The following is an 8701-nucleotide window of genomic DNA, read 5'->3' on the forward strand; positions in this document are numbered from 1 at the left end:
TCTCCATCATCCCCGAGGCCCTCTGCTAGTCTTGCGCCTTCACAGGATCTGGCTGCCATCTAGAGGCCTGTCTCCTTGAGCTCTGCCTCCACTGTGGCAGTAGGGCAACTTAGCCAAATCACTGCCAGAGGTTTCATTTTCATCACCACCTTCACACATCTCAAACTCTTCCCACCATTCTGAGTGCAAGAAGTGTTCCTTTCCGCCATATCTGCAGGGACTAGAGATCAGCTGACGCTTGCCAGGAGATAACTCTGAAACAAGGAACAGGGAAGCTTTTAAGAGCAAAAGTGACACTATTCAGAAAGTGGAACTCAATTTTGCACCTCTGTTTTTTTCTGAGAAGGGCTGAGATAGTTGCTTTGCTCATAAATCTGAATGAGAATATAAAGTTATATTGAAGATAAACAAAGGCTGTACACTTGCGTTTGGCGTCACAGGGGTATGCAGAGTGTTATTTTGTCTCTATGATAAGGCACCTTTTTAGACAGTATTGCTAACCAGGGTGTACTGATCTTGCCCTCCCCCTCTCCCTTACACTTTAAAATGTCAAGAAGCGAATGCCAGCACATAAAGCAACGGATTTATGTTTGCATTCCTTTATACTGCAAGTAATAATGGCTGTGCTGCTAGAAATATCTTGCTCATGGCAGGATTCAATCATTTCAGAGCCAGCAGGTGGAGATGCCTTGGCGCAAGACCTGCACCATGCTCTTTTTGTTAGGGTACGTGAGATGCACCAGAGGCAAAGCGAATGTGGAAGATGCACGTCTGCTGAAGCTGAGAGCACAAGGACTTGGCAGAGGAATGAAGAAGGGATGAGGAAGAAGGCAAAGCAAAGCACCTCCTTCCCCACCCTCCCAATAGAGGGAAAGAAAACACTATTGATGCCAACTCACAATTACTTGGGCTTTGGGTTAACATTCCAGTAACCAAACACATATATACAGACCAGCCCGGGCACAATTGCACCAGATGGAAAAGTGCCTGGTGCAAAAAAGGACAACCTTACAGAGCAGGAAAAAATGAAGGCGGCTTTCAGATTAGTGGGGTGGTTGCCCTCATTCTACATCCCCACTGACATTTGAGGTCCCAACGGGTGAAGTGATCTCACCCCTCTCAGCGGGGAGTTCCTGCCCCATTTAATATCATTATTTCATCCCTGCAGGAGAATTAGGAAGCTGCCTTAGACAGAAGAAGAGAGTGGCCACAGTATTGCCTCTGAGTGCCAGTTACGGGGAATTACAAGTGGGGAGAGCACTATTTTGCTCAGCACCTGCTTGCAGGCTTCCTATGGGCATTTGGTTGGCCACTGTGAGAACAGGATGTTGGACTTTGGTCTGGCCCAGTGAAGCTCTCTCTATGTTATTACGGCCGCTGACCCATCTAATGCAGCGCTGCATACAGTGAGTCACAGTTGGCTTCCAGAAACTGTGCATTCAGAAGCATTATGACACCCACCCCCCTTTCTCCCCCCAACCTTATAGTGTATATGACATGAATGCCTTGTATCAAATGTAACTGATCTGTAGAAAATACTTTACAACCTGGAAAAGAGAGACAATGCACATACTTTTGTAAACCAAGAAAACCTTTAATAAAAAAATATTTTTTAAAGAGGAAGAAGAAGAAGAAGAAGAAGAAGAAGAAGAAGAAGAAGAAGAAGAAGAAGAAGAAGAAGAAGAATCACCTCTGACCATGGAGGCAGAGCATAGCCATCATCATGGCTAGCAGCCCTTGAAAGCCTCATCCTTCATGAATTTATCCAGACCTCTTTTAAAGCCATCCAAGTTTGTGGCTATCAGTGTGTCCTGTGGGAGCCAGTTTTATTTATTTATTTATTTATTTATTTATTTATTTATTTATTTATTTATTTTGTGTACCACCCTTCATCCATAGATCTTAGGGCAGCTCACAACGTAAAAATACAAAATCAAAACACAAAATACCTAATAAAAACAAGAACAAACTCCCCTGCACACACACACCAACCAATAAAGCCCACTCCCACCACCCACTCCCACAAATGCTCTGTGCGAAGAAGTAGTTTTATTCATCTGTCCTGAATCTTCCATATCCTGAAATGATGTGTGAAACAGGCTCTGGAAGTTTGAGACTATTAACAGTGTTTTCACCTACGCTGCCAAAACTGTATGAAATTTCCCCAAAGGCCAGACCTATCTCTGATGTAACTCCACTGAAATACTTGCATTTATACTGAAGTCAGACTTAATTCAAAAGACTTAATAAAAGATAAACATTTCTGGCTGTGTTCAAAATCTTCCCAGAGGACTCCCTAAGCAGAATTGCCAGTGTTGGCTGTGAGATGGGAGAAGCTGTCCCTGAGATTGTGGTGAGTCTTCTTCCTCGTCTGAATTTATTACAATCCATCATGTAAATCGAAATGAACAAGGACCATTAATCCCGAGGTTATTTCTGACACTGTGTGGCCTGTTTTTTGTTTATTGACACCACCAGCCACATGCATTCTGTCCGAGACAATATAGTTCACTGTGTCTACGCATTTGCTTATTCAATGTGATGGAAGATCCACTTTTTACATTTATATTTCATAGCCACAGGGCATATTTTTTGAGTGCTGCCATTCCTCACTGACATAAGAAAACATTTGTGGAAAACTTAAGCAGAAATAATGACTTTGGTGTTATACTTTATCCCCTCATTTTTGACACCAGGATTAGTTCCCAAAGTGGCTAACAATAAAAACCCACACAAAGATGGAAGAGAATTGCAATATCCTGGTTGGCGTGCAGGGGGTGTCTCATCCGGCCCCTTGCCATTGATGATGCAGACTGAATTCTGTGTTTTTTCCTCTTGGAAGAGGAGGCAAAAGGAGCTGCTGATAGTAAAATAGCCTTTAACAGCAGTATGGAAGGCAGAAATTCAGCAGGTAATGCTTCCAGCATTGATGCATCAAAAAGGTTGAGAGATTACACTGGTGAATTTCTGTCACTCATAGAGCTATTAAAAGCACGAAAAGCATGGGCAGATAAGGCGTATCTAGGTAAGGAAGCCACCTTTTCTTCCTGACAGAGTTCTTAGAATTGTAGAGTTTGAGGGGACCCCAAAGGTCATCTAATCCAATCTCCTGCAATACAGGGGTGTGCACAGATGTGTATTGCATCTTAAACAGATGCGTGAAAGGAATAAATGTAACAAGCATGACCTTTTTCAGTATGGAAATGCAATGACAGTTCCACTGATTGAATTTCAGCCTGTGTAAGTGAGAAGCAGCCCATAGGGCCCTTATTATAAGGGTGTGTGAAAAATTGTTCTTCTTTCTTTGGCGATCACTCGTAGCTGAGTAAGATTGTCTTCCATAAACACGATTTTAACAATGGGTCCGTAAGTGACTGTGGAGGCCAATTCTGGATCCACACGTCCTTCCACAGTGGGGACATTGGTTTCCGGGTGGGAGTAGATCACATTGTGGATTTGCCAAACGTGCCTTCCTCTTAGCACGTTTCTCCCTTGCGTCCTGAGTTCGAGTGTCTTCAAAGCCCATGTCACCTTTGGTAAAGGCTGTTCTCCAACTGGAGTGCTCACAGGCCAGTGTTTCCCAGTTGTCAGTGTTTATACTACATTGTTAAAGATTTGCCTTGAGACAGTCTTTAAACCTCTTTTGTTGACCACCAGCATTACACTTTCCATTTTTAAGTTCAGAATAGAGTAGTTGCTTTGGAAGATGATAATCAGGCATCCGCACAACATGACCAGTCCAACGAAGTTGATGTTGAAGAATCATTGCTTCAACACTGGTGATCTTTGCTTCTTCCAGTACACTAATATTAGTTCACCTGTCTTCCCAAGTGATGTGTAAAAATCTTCGGAGACACCATTGATGGAATCTTTCGAGGAGTTGGAGATGGCGTTTATGTTTCACAGGTGTTAAACAGAGTTGTGTTATTGCCTCAACTCTATTCATGTTTCACAAGCATATAGTAAGATTGCTGATACAATAGCTTTGTAAACAAGCATTTTGGTTTCCCTGTGAATGTCCCGGTCCTCAAACACTCTGCACTTCCATCAGGAGAAAGCCGCACTCGCAGAGCTCAGGCAATGCTGGATTTCGGCATCAATGTTGGCCCTTGTGGAAAGGTAACTGCCTAGGTAGGAGAAGGGATTGACATTTTCCAATGTTACACCATTGAGTTGGATTTGTGGCGCTGCAGAGGGGTTATTTTGTACTTGTTGGTGCAGCACTTTGGGTTTTTTGATGTTGAGTGATACGCCAAGCTTTTGTTAAGCTTCTGCAAAGATATTTAGGATGGTTTGGAGGTCATTATCTGAGCGTGAGCACACTATGTTGTCATTAGCATACTGAAGCTCTATGACGGAAGTTACGGTAAACTTAGCCTGCTCAGATTGAAGAGCTTTCCATCAGTTCGATATATGATTTCTACTCTGGTGGGGAGTTTCCCTTCGACATAGTATAGGAGCATGGCAATTAAAATAATGAATAGAGTTGAGGCAATAACACAACTCTGTTTAACACCTGTAAAAAATTGATGGGGTGACATGATGGAGATTTATGTTTTAAAAAATATACACAGTATGGACAGAGAGCACTTAGAAAATGTGTTTCTTCTTCGTTGATAATACTAAGATCCAATGATTGCCCAATGAATGAATAAATAAAATTAATTTATTACATTTATATCCCACCTTTTTCTCCAAAGAGTTCTCCCACGCCTCACATCAGCCCAGTAACTTGCTTTTAACTTTTCATTGTTATATTGTTTGTTTTTTGTTTCTGTGTTGTATACAGAGGTATATGAATATTGTTTATAAATAAATAAGTGCATGCTTAGCTTGTCTGTCTGAAGGATCCCCTATAGTTTATACAGCCAGATCTAAATGTAGCATTACATTTTAAGGGGAGATGAGAATGTGTTTGGTTTTGAAAGTTTACTAACTGAAACCATAGTTTAATCATCCATTGATCTGCTTTTATTATTTTCCCTAAAATCTGTGATCCTTTAAACTGAGGGGTGGCAAACCTATAGCCGTCCCATCCAGTTGTTGGGAGTGCAATTCCTATCACCCACAGCCAGCATGACCAATGGCCAGGAATGATGGGAGTTACAGTCTAACAATGAAGATACCAGGTTAGCCACCCCTGTTTCAATTGAATTTCTTTTGTTTTCCCCAAAACTTTATTTGAATTCTTTCACAAAATTTACAAAACATTTTAAACAAATACTGATCCAAATAGAAAATACAGAATACAAATTACTACTTGAGAAAAAGAAAAATAAAATTTAAAATTGCCAATTAAAATTTAAAATTTGCTTCCGATTATTCATACATTACTTTTCTTTTAATTTAATTTCTCATTCCTTGCTATTTTTAACCTTATCATCTATTAGAACCTCCAATCAAAAAAATTACATCTAAAATTATCTTTCAAATAATCTATCCCACATTTGAATATTCTTTCAAATAATCTATCTCTGTATTCATCTCAATTTAAGCATATCACCAACTCCGTTTTCATTCCTTCCTTATTCAGATAATCTTCAACATATTTCCACTCCTTTTTCAATTTCTGTTTACTTATATATATTTCTAATTGCTTGTGCAGTGGCCCAAACACTTATAGCCCAGAATTGGAAGGGGGGGGGGAGTTCCAAGGGTACAAGAATGGTTGATTAAACTAGTAGAATATATGAATTTTCAATTGAATTTCTAGAGGTGAAAGCTAGAACATTGAGCCATGCCGTCTTCCTTGTGTGGCTCCAGTTACACAGCTGCTCAAAATGCCTGAGTGTGGCTTTTGAACTCCTCCTTCCAGAGTCCCTTGTGGTACATGTTTTGGTCTAACTGCACTGAGAATGTTTGGGGAAATCTCTAAATGCTCATTTGAATTTATCTCAGTTTAATTTATGAACTTCCCCAGGCTAGAGTCAGCCCCAGGGATTATCTTGGAGATCACATTCTGGACCATAGTAATTTGTTGCAGACATAAGGAGCAGAGGGATAAGATGCACTTTAGAGAAACAGAATAGATACCAATAGGATGGACAGATGTGATAAAGGGCAAGGCTGCAGTTAAAAAAAGAAAGTTGAGTAGAAGAAGGAATTTCCGGCAGTGGGTGCTGAACTGCTGTAATGGAACCATCTTCCCTGAGACAGCACCCTCCAGATGTTTTTGACTATAACTCCAACAATTGTGCTGGCTGTTGGGAATTGTAGTCTGACAGGAAGCTAAGACCAAACAAACCCTATTAATATCTGCAGGTGTTTAATCATTGTCCTTGTGGTGCAACATGCCTCTAATAACAATATTGGGAGTGACAATAGTAGCATAGGCTTTTTAATCTTTGTACATGGCTTAGAACATTGTGGAAAACCATTTTGGAATTGTAGGAAACCCGCATGTTTGCCATTGGTTTAGCTCCAAATGTATTCAAAGTAGAGGGAGAGGATAAGTGTCCCATTTTTAGACCCAAAGGGGTACACATGGATACCTCTCCCATGCTCATCCAGGCCCAGCTTATCCCTTTTATCAAGCAAACTGCCTGGCTATTGGTCCATATGGCCATCAGATTCCCCACAACCACCAATAGCCAGGGAATTGTTGGCTCTTCACTAACTGTTCTGAATGGGAGAAACTGTTGGAGTAGGTGCCGTACCTTCACCTGCCCCATTCATGGATGATGCAATCAAGCTCTGTGTGCAAAGAGCATTGCTGTGCCATCTGTCTCCACCTATGCTCAGCTTGTATTTGAAAATACACTCAAATATCACAGAAATGCCATAAGCTTCCCCTGATTTGTCCTCCCAAAGGAAAACAAATAGAGGTAAGTGTTGCTGCTGGTTTTTGCAGTGGGATTTGCAGAATAATCCTGAAAGAACTAGTTCCAGCTTGATTGCAATATACTGTATTTCTGTGACTGTAGTATGTTCATGACCTGCATCATGATGGCTGTTTGTCACCCACAGTCTTGTATGCGGGATACTTTTTTTTTTTTTTAGAAAAGCTCGTTTCATATTTCACTCCCAGCTGCCCTCCAAATAGCCAGTAAGTTGCCCTTTGTTTAAGCTCAGAAAAAGACACTGACACCAGAGGGATCCATTCTTGAATGCCACGCTGATGGCTTCTCCTTGACACAAACAACCCAGTGTTGTCGCTCTCAGCAACACAATTGTCTATGTGGTGGCCTACAAGAGATATTCTCACTCAATGACAGGAGGAGCAAAGGAAGAAGCCTATCTTAAACTGCTGCCTGAAATCAGTGGATTATGCAAAGATGACATAGCAAGCATTATAATAATTTAGGTTATTATTGAGGAAATTGTTTTAGGGCTTATCCAGACCTACCTTTTGCCCTGCTCTTCCCAGGAAGAGGTCCACATCCGAGTGTGTTTTGTCCAAGCATGTTTTGCTGTTGCTGTTGTTTTGTTTTGTCTTCCCCCCCCCCAGCTTTCCTTGTGAAACCCGCTCTACAAAGCTGAATTGGAGCAAACATCCATTTGAGCTTTCCGGGGATTGACGTTTCCTCCTATTGAGCTTTAAAGAGCGGGTTTTTGCTGGGAAAGTTCTAGGGCAAAAAAGGGGAGACTCTCAGACATAAAGCTTTAAATCACAACCGATGCCTGGAAAGAGTGGAGGAAAGCTCAGAGTGCAGGGTTTTTGGGGGGCAGGGTCTAGCTTTAGAGCAGTGCAGTGGTTTCCCTGCATAGGTCGCTGAGCTGAGGGGGCACAAAATTGAGAAGATCCATAACTGAGAAGATCCATTTGGGGGCACCAAATTTTGGGCTCACTCAGAGTGCCATATTACCAACATCCACCCCTGTGTACTAGCATCAGTCAAAACTCTCCGCATGAGAAATAGCTGCTTTCAAGCACTAGCTTAAGTTGATCTCTTCCTTTGCTACCATTTTTAGTGATACCCACATTCTCTCCTGCCTCACGATTAGTGAATAGATAAATCCATCAATTTAGGTGTTTCTTATCTCTCTCCAGTCTTAAATTCAGTTTACCGGCAATTTGGTTCTGCATAAGTTTGTGATGTTATTTTATTTTATTTTATATTTATTTTATTTTTAAAAAAGGTCCTCATTAGCATACTATCACACATTTCTCCCAATACACACATCTTTACATGCAATTTTTCATAATACACACAATTTTGCAAGCATCTTCCCCAATTTTTTATTAGGGCAGCTAGGTGAACAGCAACAGAAGAACACAATAATGATGGGAGTGAAAAGGTCCTTAACACTTTCCCTTCCGGCCATTTGTCACTTCAAAAATCATTGCACTTCCCACCAGCAGCCTGAAATGGTTAAGGTTCATAGCCAAACCTGCATGTGGAGTTCCATCATGCAACAGGACTTCCCTTCCCTTCCCTTTTATGCCCTCAAAAACTGCTCTGAAGTGCCCTCCAACCTCAGGAAAAGATTTTGATGCAAGGGGGACTGCAGAGAAGAGGAGGGGGGAGTTCTACTGCACAAGCAGAAGTCTGCTGCACTAGCAGAATAACAACCTTGGATACAACTCCTGAGGGTCCCCATCTATTTGTCCCCACATGTAGAAAAGCAGCTTGGGTAAGGTAACTGGACTGAGATGTGTCTGGGCAGAAAATGGTTAAGTAGCCTTCTTCTGCCACTCAATCCTTTGTTCAGACTGGCAGGGTCCTGAGATGACTTTTGGTATGTTAAAGAATAAAAAGCA

Source organism: Zootoca vivipara, chromosome 4 (assembly GCF_963506605.1).
Source record: "Zootoca vivipara chromosome 4, rZooViv1.1, whole genome shotgun sequence".
Lineage (NCBI taxonomy): Eukaryota > Metazoa > Chordata > Lepidosauria > Squamata > Lacertidae > Zootoca > Zootoca vivipara.